The sequence below is a fragment of the Heterodontus francisci genome, chromosome 25, assembly GCF_036365525.1.
Source record: "Heterodontus francisci isolate sHetFra1 chromosome 25, sHetFra1.hap1, whole genome shotgun sequence".
Lineage (NCBI taxonomy): Eukaryota > Metazoa > Chordata > Chondrichthyes > Heterodontiformes > Heterodontidae > Heterodontus > Heterodontus francisci.
Window position 1 is genome coordinate 61,001,499 of NC_090395.1, and position 20,220 is coordinate 61,021,718.

Genomic DNA, 20,220 nt, shown 5'->3' on the forward strand with positions numbered 1-20,220 from the left:
TTGTTGTTGCAAACAGCTTCATGTCAACTCTTTACTCAGAGCAGAAATCACCATCTCAAAAAAAACCTATGATTAGAAAGGCTGTTCTTAGCAACACTTGCATTCACGTAACGCCTTAGCACATTGAAATGTCACATCGCACCTCACATAATGAATTGCTATTAGAATGCAGCGGCTTTTACGATGTGAAAAAATATTCTAGCGTATGTAAGGTTATGAAAACCATTTCATCATTTTCCATTGGTTGCTTAAATTTTCTCCCTGACAATACTGGCTACGGTATAGCTCCACAAGCACTTGCAGGTCTCCACCAAGCTGTCTCCAGGTAATTTCATGTATGATGGGAGACTGTGAGTGCTGGTTGGCTGTTTAACTGGATGGTGGTGGGGTCAGGGGAGAGGTATGTGGTGGAGATGGTGTTGGAGGGTGGGACAAAGATACAAGCTCAATCATGCCCCCAGCCCGTAGCCATAAACATCCACTTTTCTGCAATGTATCACATTGGGCATAGTGATCAAGTGTAGGACAACGAGACTATCTTGTCCCACCTTAGTGCAAGGGGCATTGCTCCTGTGGATCTATAGCACAGCAAAGGTCAGTCACTAACTTCAGAAAATGATGGGCAGAAAAATGTTGGTGAGATTACCTTTGCATATTATCCAGTTAACCATTTTGGTCGGAAGATTAGAAAGGCAAATTATTATCTAAACGGAGAGAAACTTCAGAGTGCTTTGGTGCAGAGGGATCTGGGTGGCCTTGTGCATGAATTGCAGAAAACTAGTATCCAGGTGCAGCAGGTAATAAGGAAGGCAAATGGAATTTTGGCATTTATTACTAAAGGAATAAAGTATAAAAGTAGTGTTGCTGCAACTGTACAAGGCCCTAGTGAGACCGCACCTGGAGTATTGCGTACAGTTTTGTTCCCCTTACTTGAGGAAGGTTCACTAGATTGATTCCAGAGTTGAAGGGTTTGTCTTATGAAGAGAGATTGAGCAGTTTAGGCCTTTACTTTCGAGAATTTTGAAGAATGAGAGGAGATCCAATTGAGGTATATAAGATGATTAAGGGGATTGACAAAGTAGACATAGAGAGGATGTTTCCTCTTGTGGGGCAATCTAGAAGGAAAGGTCATAATTTTAGAATAAGGGGTAGCAGATTTAAAACAGAGATGAGGAGAAATTACTTCTCTCAACGGGTCGTGAGTCTGTGGAATTCACTACCCCAGAGTGCGGTGGATGCTGGGACATTGAGTAAATTTAAGGAAGAGATAGATAGGTTTTTAATGAGTAATGGGTGGAAGGGTTATGGAGAACGGGCAGGAAAGTGGAGTTGAGGCCGAGATGAGATCAGCCGTGATCGTATTGAATGGCGGAGCAGGCTTGAGGGGCTGAATTGCCTACTTCTGCTCCTAGTTCTTATGTTCTTATGTTCTTATTGCAAGAAGCTTCGTCTACAAATGCTACAGTTTTTTGCATGAAAGAAGAAAAGTTCAACAAGTTCTAATGACTGGTTACAAGGACTCAGACATTATTTTGAAACTTAGAGTGCATTGGAAAATAAAGAGTGTCATAATGTGTTGGCAGCAGCCCCAGTAGTAACATGGTTTCCTTTCCCACACAGGCAGAAGGACAAAACAAAAAAACTGTAGTGGGTGAGGACTGTATTTACAGAGACCCACCCAGTTTCACAAAGAACAAAGCAACAGTGATTCAAATGAATAAAGACAATGACTGGCACCAAAATCACTTGTTTCTTGGCAGTGTACTGGCATGTTTTTAAATACAAATCCCACACATTTCCCCTAATGTCAGCTTCAATTTGTTACCAGTATACTTGACAGTGAATGTGTTTTCACTGATGAGGTATTGTGCAAGGACGGCACATATACCAGTGATGTGCCCATGGCTAACTGAAATAAAAAACAATTTTCTTTAGATTTCAGATTCAAACTTATCTTCAAAGTTCCACAAATTAAGTGCTTGGCAGTCTGACCCTGCATCCTTGTTCAATTTCACTTTACAGATGCAAGCCCTTCCACATCAACACATCTCTCTTTCCCCTCTTACAAGCACTGACTTACGCTGGAGGACATTTCTCCCAAATTGACCGTTCTTCATATGTGAGTCTGGGCAGTGAGCATCAACAGGCTATTCTACCATGGAGAGCAGATTACAGATGACCCTTTTGTACTTTTTTATTCATTCATGGATGTGGACATTGCTGGCAGGTTCCTTTCCTTAAAAGGCATTAGTGAACCATTTGGGTTTTTGCAACAATCTGATAGCTTCATGGTCACCATTACTGTTGATAGCTTTTAATTCACAATTTATTTAATTAACTGAATTCAATTCACAAACTGCCACAGTGGGATTTATAGTCACATCTCCAGATTGTTAGTCCAGGCCTCTGGGTTACTAGTCCAGTAACATTGTTATAGATGGGTGGGAAATAATTGGGATGGTTCTCCTATTTCACCTCTCAACTGACTGAAGACAGCGTTTTTATTATCCTTGTGTTTTAACCCTTGAGTGTTGTAATAGTCAATAAACAGACAAATGATAGGTTTTCTCATAGGTTTAAAGAAAGATAAATGTTTAGCAAACAATATCCAAAAAGGTTTGCAACTTCACCCACTCACACACACTCAGATAAATACACATGCACACACACAAGAAAAGATAATAATTAAAAGTTAGCATGCATTTAGACCTGATGGTTTGAAAAAAAATTTGTTGTGAAACATTGTGTGTTTCTGGAGGAAAATTTAAAAAATAGTACAGGCCTGTTTCTCTTTTTTACTGATTCACTGATGTTAAACTTTGGAAAATTTTAGGGGCTAGATGCTTTGCTGCAGACCTATTTGGTCAAATCTCAGTCACAGTTCAATGGCTAAAATCCTGATACAATTTCTCAGGTAATGTGTTACAAGCGTTACCTTTTTGTCTCTGTCTCTAGGTAGTTTAAAGATGGTATTCTTCCAGGCTCTTGCTTGTTGCTGAGATGGGTCTCTCTCTTCCTTCTAGTTTCTGGCTTTCTGCACAGACAACGTTTCTTGTTAAAAACCCTTATCAGAGACTTGGTTTCTGTCAGGTGACTAACGTTTTTCTCACATTATGTTTTCATAAATGGTGTTTGATGGTGTGCCCATTGTTAGACAATGGATTTGAATGTTGCTCATCTCTATGTCATCTTGATAAAGAGATGTTTTTCACACCCTTTATCCTAAATTTGGGTATGGACTCTCTATATCTGCCAAGTTGTTGTTAGCCCAACTTGTTGAAGAGCCATTAACATGGAATGGGCCACTTCGATCTCTAATGCTTTCTTCAACACTTGACCAGGCATTGATGATTGGTTCAGGGTTCCAGCAGTTACCATGTGTATTCACAATACAGGAGAGGTCACCTGACCTCTTACACCATCTTGTTTTGCAGCAAAAGGTGTCCATTTTGAGTTCAATTCATCAGTTCATTTTATAGTTCATAATTTCTCCTTGCATGAGCGTGACAATATAACCACTATGCTACTGTATCCATTGTGTATCATTAGTATCACTTGCTTATGCATCCATTACCCTTTCATGTAATCTGTATGGTTCCAGTTGACCTCACTTGTGCCTTCCTAAGGCTCATGAAATCCCTCTTACTTCTCTATTAAAGTCACCCTTTATTTATCCCATTGCTTATTGTGGCATTAGACAAATCTTCCTATTTAATTGCACTGTGGGAGTACCTTCACCTCACAGATTGCAGCTGTTCAAGAAGGTGGCTCACCACCATCTTCTCAAGGGCAACAAGGGATGGGCAACAAATGCTGGCATTGCTAATGATGCCCACACCCCAAGAATTAATTTTTTAAATTGCTATTTGGAACTCCCACAGACATAAGGACCTGTTGATATTGAGAACTGCATTTATCTGAAGAAGTATAAATTTTCCTTGTAATTATTTGGATTATTATTTATAGAAGTGAATCTCCTCAGAGTTTCTGCCACTGCAGTGCTGTAGCTTTGTAATGTGTGAATAGGGGTTATGCTGAACTTCTGCTGAAGTTAGGATGGTGGAGCAGGAGAAGCTCTGAGGCAAATCGTTCAGTCAGGTCTTTATCTTTAACATTTTGTTTTCTCATTCTTCTTTTAAAAACGTTTTGGGTTAGATTGGGATTGGTGGGTATCTAGTTTTAACTCCTTTCTACTCTCTTTTGGCTGTGTCTCAGTCGGTAGCACTCGCGCTTCTGAGTTACAAGGTTTTGGGTTCAAGTCTCACTCCAGGACTTGAGCACAAAAATCTAGGCTGACACTCCAGTGCAGTACTGAGGGAATGCTGCACTGTCGGAGGTGCTGTCAGCCAGATGAATGTTAAACCGAGACCTTGTCTGCCCCATCGTGTGGACATAAAAAATTCCCTGGCTAATTAAATAGTTAGTTAAATAACACACAATAGAGATGGCAGGGCAGGTGGTGTGCTGCAGCTGAAGCATGTAGGAGCTGATGGACACATGTTTGATCCACTGCAACCACATCTGCATTAAGTGTCTGCAATTCGAGGAACTTTGGCTCAGAGTTGATGAGCTGAAGTCTGAGATTTGGACACTGTGATGCATCAGGGAGGGGGCAAGTTACCTGGACACTTTGTTTCAGGAGGCACTCACACCCTTTAGGCTAGGTTCTTCAGATATGGCCCGTTCCCAGAGACAGGAGGCTGTGGCTAGGAGTGAGGCAGGTATGGGAATCCAGAAGGTGGCAATGGAAGTGCTCTTGCACTTGCCCAACAGGTTTGAGGTTCTTGCAGCTTGTGCAGACGAGAGCAGGGATTGCAGGGAGGATGAGGAAACTGACCACAGCACTGTGGCGCAGCAGGCCATTGAAGTGGGGGGAGTAAAAAACAATGTAGTCATAGTAGGGGACAGTATAGTTTTTTTACATTCATTTGTGGGTTGTGAGCATCACTGGCAAGACCAGCATTTGTTGCTCATCCCTAATTGCCCTTGAACTGAGTGGCTTGCTAGGCCATTTCAGAAGGCATTTTTTTGAAGAGTCATCCACATTGTTGTGGGTCTGGAGTCACATGTAGGCCAGACCAGGTAAGGACAACAGACTTCCTTCCATAAAAGACATTAGTGAACTAGATGGGTTTTATGGTCATCATTAGACTAGCTTTTTTTTAAAAATTCCAGATTTATTAACTGAATTCTAATTTCACCATCTGCCGTGGTGGGATTTGAACCCATGTCCCCACAGCATTAGCCTGGGCTCTGGACTACTAGTCCAGTGACATTACCACGGTGCCACCGCCTCCCAGGGTATATACTGTTCTCTGCAGCTGAGTGTGTGAGTTCCGAAGGCTGTGTTGTCTGCCCGATGCCGGGGTTAAGGACATCTCCTCGGGGCTGGAGAGGAACTTGGAGTGGGAGGGGAAGGATCCAGTTGTCGTGGTCCATGTGGGTACCAATGATATAGGGAAGGCTAAGAAAGAGGTTCTGCTAAGGGAGTATGAGCAGCTAGAGACTAAATTAAACAGCAGAACTGCAGAAGTAATAATCTCTATTACTACCTGAGCCATGAGCAAATTGGCTTAGGGTAAATAAGATCAGAGTTGAATACTTGGCTCAAAGATTGGTGTGGGAGAAATGGGTTTCGATTCATGGGGTACTGGCACCAGTACTGAGGAAAGGGGGAGCTGTACCATTGGAAAGGCCTTTACCTGAAGCGTGCTGGGACCAGTGTCCTGGTGAATTGTATAACTAGGGCTGTTGAGAGGGCTTTAGATAAAATAGTGGTGGGGAGGGTTCAGGTGAGGGGAAATTTAGAAAGTTAATGAGAAAGGACAAGGCAATAGTGCAGGGTAGCTATACGGGTAATGATAACCAGTGAGTGACAGGAAGGGACAGAGCGTACAAACATAATAGTGCACCAGCAAATAGAGTCAGAGTAGGGAAAAATGGTAAAAAGACAGAATTAAAGGCTCTTTATCTGAATGCACGCAGTATTCATAACAAGATGGATGAATTGATTGCACAAATGGAAATAAATGGGTATGGTATGATAGCCATTACAGATAGTCATTGCAAGCTGACCAAATTCAAGGGTATTTGACATTTTGAAAGGAAGGGAAGAAAGGAAAAGGAGGTGGGGTAGCTCAGATAATAAAGGATGAGATTTGTATGGTAGTAAGAAATGATCTTGGCTTGGAAGATCAAGATGTAAAATCAGTTTGTGTGGAGCTAAGAAGTAGCAAAGGAAAGAGGTCACTGATGGGAGTAGTTTATAGGCCCCTAACAATAGCTACACTGAGGGAGTGCTGCACTGTTGGAGGTGCTGTCTTTCAGATGAGATGTTAAACTGAGGATCCATCTGCTTGCTTGGGTGGATGTAAAAGATCCTATGACACTATATCGGAGAAGAGAAGGGGAGTTATCCTGTTGTCTTGGCCAATATTTATCCCTCAATCAACATCACTGAAAAAGACAGATGATCTGGTCATTATCACATTGCTGTCTGTGGGAGCTTGCTGTGCACAAATTGGCTGCCACATTTCCTACATTACAACAGTGACTACACTTCAAAAATACTTCATTGGCTGTGAAGCACTTTGAGACATCTGGTGATCGTGAAAAGTGCTGTATAAATGCAAGTCTTTCTTTACTTACTGTTTCTGGGCACTTTTTGATCCTCGTCAGAAAGGGTATTTAAAAACAAATTCTGACCAGATACATATCTAATGCCAGATTTGAATTTCACTCTGACCTCCCTCTGAGGGAACCAAGAGATATTAGCTGCTACTCTCACCAAAGAATAGCAGGTTCTGAGCCTGTGACCAGTGAAGGTTTTTAATCGCTGTTTAGTACTAAGCACTGGATAATGAAGGTATAGTGAATTGGTAGCTCTGCTATAATTCATGTTACTACTGAATGAGACTTGATACTCGATGTCTTGCTCTGCATAGCACCAAATTACTAGCGATTTTAATGATGTTGTTAAAGGTTGTCAACAAAATGCTCCGTAGCCTGTCAGGGTTGTGTTGAGTTACAGTTCCTCCACTCTGCAAGGGATTTGATTTGAATAACTGTACAAACAGAACCACACATCAATGGCCACACTTAAATGTTTTCCTGGTTCCTCCCTTCCACTCCTGAAGCATGATACCACAGAGGGAAGGGCAGCAGCTCTCCAGCACCTCAGCATATGGCCATCCATCATGAGTGAGCCCTAGTCAGGAAGTGCTGGCAGTCTATTTAACCACAAGGGGCATCATAGGAGAGGGATGAGTCTTTTTAGTCCCTCTTCCCAGCCGGGGGCACTGAGGCCAACTGGAACTCTCTGCAATGTTGACCACAGAGGAGATGAGCTTGCAGCACTGAGATATGAAGCAACCTAGCTGGAAAATTTGATTTTGATTTGATTTAGAGATACAGCACTGAAACAGGCCCTTCGGCCCACCGAGTCTGTGCCAACCATTAACCACTCATTTATACTAGTCCTACACTAATCCCATATTCCTACCACATCCTCACCTGTCCCTATATTCCCCTGCCACCTACCTATACTAGGGGCAATTTATAATGTCCAATTTATCTATCAACCTGTAAGTCTTTTGGCTGTGGGAGGAAACCGGAGCAGCCGGAGGAAACCCACGCAAACACAGGGAGAACTTACAAACTCCACACAGGCAGTACCCAGAATTGAACCCGGGCCGCTGGAGCTGTGAGGCTGCGGTGCTAACCATTGCACCACTGTGCCGCCCTCTTGAAACTCTAATTCTTGATGAGAGGGAAATGGTTACAGTAAAGATACTTCTCACATTGCACTGTTGTCCTAATACATGCTATTTATACCACAAAATTGAGATAAAAAAATGTCTGCACAGTTTGCAGAAGACAAGTGTAGCATAAAATTGATAGATTAGGAAAATGGTCCTTAATTTTGACATTTTAATATGCAAATGAGTGAAGAGTTGAAGGTAGAGGATGTTCTGATAGCACTAAACCTAAACAACAATAAAAACAACTTGGTTTTATATAGTGCCTTTAATGTAGTAAAATGTCCCAAGGCGCTTCACAGAAGAATTAATAAAGAAAATTCAACACTGAGCCACCTAAGAAGATATTAGGGCAGATGACCAAAGGTTTGGTCAAAGAGGTAGGTTTTAAAGAGCATGTTAAAGAAGAAAAGCAAGGTACAAAAATGGAAAGGTTTAGGGAGGGAATTCCAGAGTTTAGGGCCTCAGCAGCTGAAGGCATGGTCACCACTGGTGGAACAATGAAAATCGGGGATGTGCATAAGGCCAGAATTGGAGGAGTGCAGATATTTCGGAGGGTTGTAGGGCTGGAGGAGATTACATAAATAGAGAAGGGCTAGTCCATGGAGGGATTTGAAAACAAGGATGAGGATTTTAAAATCGCAATGTTGCTTAAAGAATAATAACCCAGGAATTATCAGTGATGAATTAGGGGAAAACTATTTGCACTGATTGATGAGTCAGTAGCTAGAGGCTGCAAACTTGAGATCGTGACAAAAAGAATAATGGGAGAGATTAGAAGAACCTTTTTTGCTGGGAGAGGGTTGTTAGTATATGAAAAGCTCAACCAGAAACAATACTGGAAGCAAGCTTTTGAAAAGGAAGTGGATAACAATTTGGAAAAGAAAAACAATGAAACGGGTATGGAAAAGGCAAGAGGGATGGGATGAAGTTAATCGCTCTCTCAGAGGGACAGCACAGGCACAGTGGGCTGATTGGCCTCTTGCAAAATCTTATGATTCTGTTTAATAGTTGAGTATTTAACAGATTCATATGATATTTGTCTGTTTATGATTGTACTAGAGGAATTAACCTATTAAAAGTGACTGTCTGTTAAATTAGCAGACAAGGAAAAGTCATGAACAATTTAGTCATTCGACAGCTAATATTATCAATCTTAACTTTGACTTTAACATTTATGAGGTGTAATCAAAAGACATTATGTTTTGCTGTTTCTAAAACTCTGTTGCCCATGTCGTAAATTGCACCCAGTCCTGTTCACCCATCACTCCTTTGCTCTTTGGCCTATAATGGCTCCCAGTCAAGCAACACCTCAATTTTTAAATTCTTATTTATGTTTTTAAATTCCTTTATGGCCTCACCCCTTCCTATCTCTGTAACCTCTTGCTGCCCTACAACTCTCCGAGATATGTGCGCTCCTCCAATTCTGGCCTCTTGAGCATCCCCGATTTTAATCACTACACTATTGACAGTCCTACTTTCAGCCGCCAAGCCCCTAAGCTCTGGAATTCCCTCCCTAAACCTCTCTACCTCTCTTTCCTTCCTTAAGATTCTCCCTGAAACGTGCCTCTCTGACAATCTTTTGGTCAATTGCCCTAATATCTGCTTACATGTCTTGGAGCGAAATCTTGCTTTATAACACTCCTGTGAAGAGCCTTGTGTGTTTTAATTACATTAAAGGCACCATATAAATACAAATTGTTGTTCTTGTTGGATCATATTACCATTTTGGTACTTGCATTTTATTCTGATGAGATCATACATGCAAGTGACGACAAGCTACTTTCCCAACAGCCCTTTGTTTGAGATTTCAAAGTTAGTTCTATAAGAAGAACTTCCAGAAGCTGTTTTCTGCCAAATCCTGTAAAAGGGGAAACAATGTTAACCCTCTTGTGAGAACAGCTAACTAAAAGAAAGCTAAAAATCTGCAAAATGAGGTTTCGTTGCCTGCAAGCATTCTGAATTTGGTTTTATTGAGAATCACAGTCAGCCCGAAATGCTCCTGAACCTCCCTCCATGCTGATTCATCCTTGTTATAATGTCACCACTTTACTTTTGTGGGACAGTTATGGTGTAAATGATCCCATGGCACAATTTTAAAGAAGCTCATGAGAGGTCTCGCCAGTAAGCTGACCAATATTTATCCCTCAACCAACATGCTGAAAATGAATGCTTTATCCAGTCATTCTCATATTTTGTGGGAGTTGCTGCGTTCGGTCATGTTTCCTACATTACAACAGTGACGACTGTTATGATCAGATACAGAGTAGTCGAAAGGCTCCCCTCTTGTTCTTCTCCTTGTTTAACTGCAACAGAGTTTATTTCTTTTAAACAGTGGATATGCTTACCAATTCAGTGAGTGTTAAACCCTTTATGTGCTATGATCACAAAAGAACCAATCAGTTCTGATGAAGAGTCACAGACCTGAAACGTTAACTCTGTTTCTCTCTACACAGATGCTGCGAGACGTGCTGAGTATTTCCGGCACTTTCTGTTCTCATTTCAGAATTCCAACATCCACAGTATTTTGCTCTTATTAACCAGTCAGACAAATTTTCTTGAGTTTAAACAAGAGGTTAGTTTATTTTATTTAAACCAAAACTCGATCTAAGTAAAATAATGAACAACGTTCTAACTTTCACACACACATGAGAATCACACACACGCAAATAGGTTACAGAGTGAAGAAGAGTAGATTGGTTGCATTAGGGTCCAGAACAAATAAAAGAATATACAGTCTGTGGAGTCTGGTAATTCAGTTATCTTCCAGCTGAACTCGTGGTCCTGAAGTTTCTTGTTGGTCGAGGTGGCCACCTGGTTCAGGGTTTTCTAGGAGACAGTGATGTAGATGGTTTTCTCCCTGGAGTCTCTGCCTGCAGCAATGATAGACTTGGATGTTTTGTAGCCTGCAGACAGGGTTTGAAACTTACATTGTTGCCTGGAGAGAGAGAAAGAGAGAGACCCACATGGGTCCTGCACTGGTTAAAACTCAGAAGCTTGTTTGATGTATCCAAAAGAAACTCCAAGTTTTCAGACAGATGGAGAAAATGTCACATGATTGTCCCAGTGTATCCTCTTTTGCACTTTAATGAGATCCAAGTCTAAGAATTTCAATCATTCTCAGGTCTCATCATTTCAGTGTTTACTCTTTGAGGTTCGTCTCCACTAGTGTTAATGTCTCAAGATAGCTTTGAATGTCTTGCTAATGAAGGTGATACCAGGTAGCTCATTCAAACTGCTCAAGCCATTGCTCTAGATGAGGGCTATTCAAACCTGCATCTCCACCTCAATACCTTGGAATATGAAGAATTTCATTGCAAATTGTGTTGGTCATCTTAGCTGCTTTCTTTTTAAAAGTTAAATTTAGGTTTCCAACTGATGAATTAAAAATCATCATTCAGGATAGCAAGTTTAAAACACTACACTTCAAAAATACATAATTGGCTGTAAAGTGCTTTGGAACATCTTGGGCTGGAATTTAACAATGAGGTGGTATCTCTGCCCACTGGCTGGAAAGCTGGGGGAAACCCCACCTCTGCTAGGCCTGGAAGTCACAGTGTTGTTTTGCATAGCTCAGGCCCTTAATTGGCTTCAGTCGGGGCGGCCCCTTTGAGGCAGGAAGTCCTACCACCAAGAGTTGCTGGTCAATCGGAGGGCTGGCAGCTCTTCAGTTCCAACAGTGCCACCGGGAGCATTGGCCACTGCTGGGACTGCATCCAGCCAGGACCGGCAACAATGGAGGAGGAGGCTCTGGAAAAGGTAAGTAAGGGTCACATCCCCATGGAGGTGGGGGGTTGGGGGTTCAGTCTAGGGCCCTTCCTGATGGGGTGTGGGCTCTTCTTGGGGCACAGAGTGCCCAGTCAGGGGGGGGGGGGTCCTGCCCCCAGCCTGAAAGGAGCCTTCATCTATTACTAGCTGGCCTCCTCAGGTGCTGAAGTGCCCATCTGCTGCTGGTAACATAGCAGCAGAGGCAGGTAGAGGCCCTTATGTGGCAACTAATTGGCCACGAGGGTCTCAATTGGCTTAAGGGCAGGTGGGCTGTCTGTCACCTCCCCCACTGCTGGTAAAATAGCAGTGGGTGTGGGTAGGCACCAGACATAGCACCCACCCCCCACACCTCCCACATGATTTTATGCCCCCCTTGCCTCCTAGCCTGCTCCCCGGGGTGGGGAGGGGCATTCCATTTCGGCTTTGAAGTCATGAAAGGTGCAATATAGATGCAAATCCTTTTGTACTTTTTCTGCAAACACCAACAACAATATATATTTATATAATACCTTTAACACACTAAAATGTCCCAAGGCATTTCACAGGGGAAAATGTCAAACAAAATTTGACACTGAGCCATATAAGGAGATGTAAGGACACATGACCGAAAGCTTGGTTAAAGAGATAGGATTTAAGGATTGTCTTGAAGGGGGGAAGGGAACTCCAGGCAGCTGAAGACATGGCCACCAATGGTAGAGTGATTAAGATCGGTGATGAACAAGGGACCAGAATTAGAGGAGCATAGATATCTCAGAGGGTTGTAGGGCTGAAGGCGATTACAGAGACATGGAGGGGCAAGGCCACGGAGTGATTTGAAAACGAGGGTGAGAATTTTAAACTTGATGGATGAATGGGACGTGGTGCCAGTTAGGACACAGGCAACAGAGTGTTGAATGACCTCAAATTTACTGAGGGTGATAAATGGGAGACCGGCCAGGAGTGCATTGGAAGTCAAGTCTAGAGGTAACAAAGGCATGGATGACGATTTAGCTGCTGATGAGCTGAAGTAGGGGCAGAGATGAACAATGTTATGGCGGTAGAAATAGTTGGTCTTAGTGATGGTGCGGATATGTGATTAGAACGTCAACTTGGGGTCAAATACAATAACAAACTGGTTCAAATTCAAACAGTTGCCAGGGAGAGGGATGGTGTCATTGGCTTGGGAACGGAATGGACAATGGTTTCAGTCTTCCCAATATTTAATTGCAGGTAGTTTCTGCCTATCCAATACAAAATGTTGGATAAGCAGTTGTACAGTTTAGAGCTAACGTCACAAGTAATTTATGGTGATATCTTAAGGGCCGTTCCATGATTTGATGCTTCCAACAGTGAATGGCGCTAACAGGAGCATGTTGTGGCGAAACATGCATACGCAGTGCTCACTGTCTTTATTTTGTTTAATCAAATATCCACACAACTTTCCAGCAAGTGTCAGTGGACAGTAATTAGAAGCCTCAGTAGAGGTCCTGGCTGGTTTCCTCTTGTTCTGGGACTTTGAAACCAATTGTAGGTCCTCATTGGCCACCTCAGCTGAATTCAGCGAAATCAGCATGGACAGAGAATCCAGCCAGGGAACTTCCCAGAGAGCTGCTTTTTTTTAACCATGAAGTGAAAAGTCATAAATCTTACTGGGTGTTAGCGAAATGAGCATAAATGACTAAAGCCAATAAGACACTTGCTTCATTGTACCAATCAAATCTCCCATGGTTTTGTGTCTTTTATCTCACACGGATCTGTGAACCTTTTCAGCATGAAGGTCAGCTGAGGTTGGGGAGAATTGAAATGTCACTCCAATAGAGGATATACAAAATAAAGCAAAGCAATAAATCAGGAACTATTGACTTGAAACTGTGTGATATGATTTTTAGTAACATTGGACTTCACCTCAGTTGAGCTGCTTCAGTATCTCAGTGAGTAAATAAACCTAACCTTGTGTTTTGGTACTGAGCAAAACAGACTAAGAAAGTTTGAAGTTTGTTTCCTGGTCTATCCTGAATGAAGTGCCCTTAGCAAGTGATGTGGCGGAGGTGAAACAACCTGGTATTTTGGGGCTGGGAGATGTTGACCAGGGTTCTTGCTGTTGATTGCTATCTAGTGATCCTCTGTTAGAAGTATGTGTGTGCATAGATGTTAGGTGTAGATAGGATTTGGTTCAGCTCTGATAGCTTCCAGATAGCTTGCTGACATTCATAACACTGATTCATCAATGAAAAATGTCCTCTTGGGCAAGGTGCCTGAGAAGGGTTGCACTTGTTGAACCATGTCTGAACAAGGTGTGGCTGCCAGAAGGACAGGAAGATCAAAGATAGAAATAAATAAGCCAGCCCAGAAATGGAACCAAAGTCCAGAGTATATGTTTGTTTTGATAAGCAGCGATAACAGTCTGTGAAAAATTAAAACTGCAGTGAAATATGTCTGGAGTGAACACAAATATGAATTTCAAATTGATCTAATCCTTTGTGAGTTTTCACCTTCGCTCATGTTGCAAGAAGAGTTAGTCATTTTTGTGGTGTTACTTCAGTCCAGTCACATCTCATTAATGGTGCAGGAGACAGATCGTAGAAGAGATTAGACAATCTTCTTTAATTATCCTGGTCAGAATAGACTTCCATCCCATTGAGTCCAAAAGTACAAAATGTTTTTTCACTGTCAAATGAAGCCACAATAGTCCATCACCAATTTCTCCATTCTGCTCCCTTGCTATTGACTCTAGACTCTCCCTGATCACATGCTCTGCCTGAACCCTTAGCATCCTATTCAATCCAGAGCTGAGGTTCAAACCCTGCGTCCTTCCAATCAACAAGACTGCTTACTTACACCTTCACATCATCTACCTCATTATACCACCTCTGAAACCCTTCTCCACACTACTGCACTTCTAGATAACGTGCACAAATTGGCTGCATTACAAATGTGCTTAATTGGCTTTAAATCACCTTGGAATGTCCAGTGTTTGTGAAAGGCGCTATATAAATGCAAGTCTCTCTTTTTCTTTTTAATTCTTCCAATTCTCTCCTTGTCCTATTCCCACTTTTCACCATCTATAAAATTCAGCTACCTGTATGTTCTCTTTGATTCTTGCTGACCCACATTGTCTCCCCACCCACAAATCTATTGAATTTAAACTCCTTGTTGTCGTCGGTATATTCCCCCACAGCCTCTCCCACCACTGCCCTACCCAGCACCAATCTCTACAGTTTACTCCAGCCTTATACGTTCTCCTTTACTAGTCTCATTTTGAGTCATATGACGGCACACTCTCTTCTACTTGAGATTATCCAAAACTCTTCTGCCTCTATCCTAACTTGAACCAAGTCCTGTTGACCCATCACTCTGTGTTCGTGGAACTACATTGGTTCCCAGTCCACCAATTACTTGAATGCAAAATTATGATCCATGTGTCCATGACCTTATCCCTGCTTAACTCTGTAACCTTCTCCTGCTCTACAAACCACCATAAACTTTGCATTCCTCCAATCATGGCCTCTTGGACATCCACAGTTTCCTTTGCTCCACCATTAGTGGCTGTGCCTTCAGCTGTCAGGGCCCCAAGCACTGGAATTCCCTCCCTAAACCTCTCTGCCTCGCCACTTCTCGCTCCTCCTTTAAGACCATTCTAAAACCTACCTCTTTCATAAACCCCTATTCTAATATCGCCTTTGGTTCAGGGTGAAATTTTGTTTGATAATACTCCTGTGAAGTGCGTTGGGATGTTCTACTACACTATATAAATGTAAGTTGTTGTTGCCACTTCCAGCCTATTGATTTTCAATGTTAATAGTGGTATACGTGTACGAGTTATTGTTGTTGATAAGACTTAGACTTTGTAGAGCACTGACATTGTTAACAGTGATAAGTGGAGCCAAGGTTTTTTGAGGATTTGCACTCTTGCATCAGTTTTTCCATCCATTTTTGTTTGTTCCAACAATCTTGCTAAATTTTGAGGATCACAGTGAGTCTGATAAAGAGTTTCCAGTGAGGTCAAAATAGTGCGTGAATTTCACAGCAAATACCAACATCAATAAGTTTTAGATCTAAATTGTGGCTCTCTTTTAGTATTTACTGAAAATATATACAGGTATACTCTGTTTATGTGGTTATAGATACAAAAACACAGTACACGAAGGCATATGTGTCACTAATAACATCTCCAAGCAGTTGTAAAAACAACTGAGGTGGCTGAAAGGTCATCTAAGTGTCAAAACTGCACCTCCCAAAGTCTAACAAGTGAATGAAATTTAATCCGTAATTATAAAAAAAAATGACAGTGTAATCAACTCCTTTCACCGAAACTGGTGCACAAAAACGCTTATTGACTGTAAAAGTGGGTCACGTCAGAAACAAGCTTGTTAATGTTGAACCACCCTGTCTGGTGACTTACTTATTTTTTGCTTTCCTTGCCAATTTTCATTCTTCCCCCTCTCTCTTGAAAGCCCTGATGCCAACTCGACAAACACCTGTGACCTTTCAGTACATCGCTTTATGTAGCTATTTATTATTTATGTGCACCGTTATCTCTGGTGTCCCAAAGGATCTTATCCTTGGCCCCCTCTTATTTCTCATCTTCATGCTGCCCCTTGGTGACATCTGAAAACACAGCGTTGGTTTTCACATGTACACTGACAACACCCAGCTCTACCACACCATCACCTCTCTCGACCCCTCCGGTGTTTCTAAGTTATCAGACTGCTTGTCCGACATCCTGTACTGGATGAGCAGAAATTTCCTCCAGCTAAGTATTATGAAGACCGAAGCCATTGTCTTTGGGCCCTGCTATAAACTCCGCTCCCGAGACACCAACTTCATCCCTCTCCCTGGCAACTGGCCAAGGCTGAACCAGATTGTTCACAACCTTGGTGTCATTCTTGACCCTGAAATGAGCTTCTAAAGACATGTCTAAGCCACGCCCACCTATTTGCACCTCCATAACATTGCCCATCCCCACCCTGCCTCAGCTCAACTGCTGCTGAAACCATCATTCATGTCTTAGTTACCTCTATACTTGACTATTCCAATATATCCTGGCTGGCCTCCCAAACGCTACACTCCGCAAACTTGAGGTCATTCAAAACTCTGCTACATGTATCCAAATGCACACCAAGTTCTGTTCACCCCTGTGCTCGCTGACCTACATTGGCTCCCAGTCAAGCATCTCCTTATTTTAGAATTCTCATCCTTGTTTTCAAATCCCTCTGTGGCCTTGCCCCTCCCTATCTCTGTAATCTCCTCCAGCTCCATAACCCTCTGAGATATCTGCACTCCTCTAATTCTGTCCTCTTGAACATCCCTGATTTTAACCACTCCACCATTGGTGGCCATACCATTCGCTGCCACAGCCCTAAGCCTTGGAATTTCCTCCATAAACCTCTCCACCTCTCTTTCCTCCTTTAAGGTGCTCCTTAAAACCTACCTCTTTGACCAAGCTTTTGGTCATCTGCTCTAATATCTCGTTATGTGACTCGGTGTCAAATTTTGTTTGATAAAGCTCCTGTGAAGCACCTTGGAACCTTTTACCACATTAAAGGTGCTATATAAATGCAAGTCATTGCTGTTGTGTGAACCTTGATAGTGATTATCGAGTGATTAGGCTATTTGTGCATTGCATTCCAACTGAATCCAATCCCGTATACAGGCACCTGCTTCCAATGGGAAATAAAAACAAAAAGTGCTGGAAATACTCAGCAGAGTTAATGTTTCAGGTCAGTGACCTTTCATTAGTTCTGATGAAAGGTCACTGGCCTGAAACATTAACTCTGCTTCTCTCTCCACAGATGCTGCCAGACCTGCTGGGTATTTCCAGCACTTTTTTTAAAAATTTCAGACTTCCAGCATCTGCAGTATTTTGCTTTTGCTTCCAATGTTAGTTACTTCAGAAAAAATCCTGGCCAACGTTTACCTCCCTGACCCTGAAGCACTTGGGTCTATAGAAGCACCACCATCATTGCCCCAACTCAGTTAATTAAACGTGGATCAAGAATCTTTCTCTGGTCTCTGTGACCCAATAGCACACCAGCTAAGCTTGCTGAACTATCAGGAAACTAGCTTATATGCTTTACAAGGAAGATGTAGTTTGGGGTTTTTCACAGAACTTGTTTGTCTGGTTTTATGGAGCAACTAAAAAAACTTGGCAAAGTTTCTGTTCCAGGGGATAATTTCTAGACACTTTTCACTGTGATGCATTGACAGTTTCATTGGACCAAAGGAGCTTCAAACACACAAAGGAAAGTAGGGACAATATCAGATTTGACTGCAATCAATCACTCAGTGAGTAAAAATACCACTTAGTGTGAAATTGAAACCAAGAAGAGGCAAGTAAAAAAAGACTTACATTTATATAGTGCCTTTTACAACCACCAAACATCTCAAAGCACTTTACAGCCAATGAAGTACTTTTGAAGTGTAGTCACTCTTGTAATGTAGGAAACACAGGAGCTAGTACGAACGCAGCAAACACCCACAAACAACAATGTGATAATAACCAAATAATCTGTTTTTATGATGTTGATTGAGGGATAAATATTGGCCAGGACACCGGGGATAACTCCCCTGCTCTTCTTTGAAATAGTGCTGTGGGATCTTTTACATCCACCCAAGCAAGCAGATGGGTTCTCAGTTTAACATCTCACCTGAGAGACAGCACTTCCAACAGTGCAGCATTCCCTCAGAACTGCACTGGAATGTCAGCCTTGATTTTTATGCTCAAGCCCTGGAGTGGGACTTGAACCTGGAGATTCAGAGGCGAGAGTGCTGCCAACTGAGCTACCTCTGACACTGTGGTCTGTGTTGGTTAGCGGATCTCAATTGGGCAGCAGTAAAGGCACAACAGTTGGCCTCAGTGCCTCTGGGGAAAGAAAAAATCCACCAGTGTACACTTCTGGATACTATTCAATGACTGTTACTGAAAAACATTAGGACAAATCGAGTTTGGCTATGTAGTGCTGCACAGTTAAATAGCCTGCTAACATCACTGCCCATGAAGGACTGAGGGAAGTGGCAGAGGGCAAATGTGGTCTTGGAATTGTACTGCAGAACATGCCTTCAGAAGATAGTGAGGATAAGAAAACGTTCGATGCAACTCTAGCATTTGGCATCTAAATGAATACAACAGCTTAGCTACAAGTCTCATCATTCGAACATCAAAAAGTTACGGATAATATTTATGTAGTTCACAGGCCATTCACTAGGTTCTGTTATACAGCAGTTGGTGCACTTGCCCCAAAGAGGTACTATAAGGACCACACTGGATGCTAAACTGACAAACCAAATGTTTATGTGCCTTGCGGTTATTACATGCTGTGCTTGTGTTCATAAAGACAGGTGCTGTTGTACAATTGGATGGTTGGTTTAGACGCTTGGATAGGATGTGGTAAGGACAGCTTGTACTACCACAATGCAGCTGACAATGTTACCAGAATGTGGGCAATGGAAGTGGGTTTGCCTAAAAATTGTATTTCTGTGAAAGGCAGCAACACTTACATTCGATAAGGCCCAACAGAACTCACCACTGGTCCTCTCAGTGACCTTATGTGTGTGTGTAAAATTGAAACAGATTGCGGCTGTAATATCTCACTTCCTTGAAAGACTGTTTCAACATTTATGTTGAAAGACATTTTAACAGTTTGTAAACAGAGGCTGTGCCATGATCTGATCAGTGATGCAATAATATTGTCACATGACTGATCACAGCTGCCTCAACGCACTTTTAACTCAATGGTGCAATGGATCACTCGGTACAATTGGAATCTGTAGCCACTGGCGAACAGATTTCATAGGTCAAAATTGATTTGGCTGTCATTCACCATGCCAGTCTTTAAATTTGATTGGCTGGGAAAATGGTCTTTGGAGTCAATTTTCAGCCAAAGCTTTGAGAAAATGAGTGAATGTGCAAAGTTACATTTTAGAAGGAAAAAAAATTAAAGGTTAAATGAAACACACATACATATATTAGAAAGGTGCTAAAGACTCTCCATTTCCACATCCCATTGTTGAGTGTTGAGATACTAAGATGTCTTGATTTCTTTTGGCTGCATCTATATCATCTATTCCTTGGGGACTTAGTTATTTGCCCTTAGATGTTTCTGTACCTTCCTCACTAATGCCATCACCCTTTCATTTTGCTTGTATATTAGGAGACAAAAATTATTGTGTCTCTTCTTTCTTTTTTTTCTTTTGGGGCCTCCTTATCTCGAGAGACAATGGATACGCGCCTGGAGGTGGTCAGTGGTTTGTGAAGCAGCGCCTGGAGTGGCTATAAAGGCCAATTCTGGAGTGACAGGCTCTTCCACAGGTGCTGCAGAGAAATTTGTTTCTCTGTGTCTCTTCACACTTTGCTAAACCCGTTTTTCTCCTTTCTAAACATTCTACAGCAAATAAATCTCATGATATCCGTTTTACTGATATTTCTCTCATGTTTCCCTTTAAAAATTACTTCTTTCATTTTCACCTTTCTTAACTTCTTAATTGGAAGAGAAAATTTGACAGGGTATAAAACAAACAGCGAGTTCTATATCACCTGTTTTGTGCTACCTCTTCACTCTTCTCTGTACCAACACCATAGCTTCAGAGGCTGTAACTGTAAGAATTACAACACGCAAAGAAGGGCTTTTCCATGTTTCATTAATTAAAAATTGGTGTGATAGCACAATTCTTTTAAATTGGTGTGATAGCACAATATTGTCCTGTTCACATATCATCC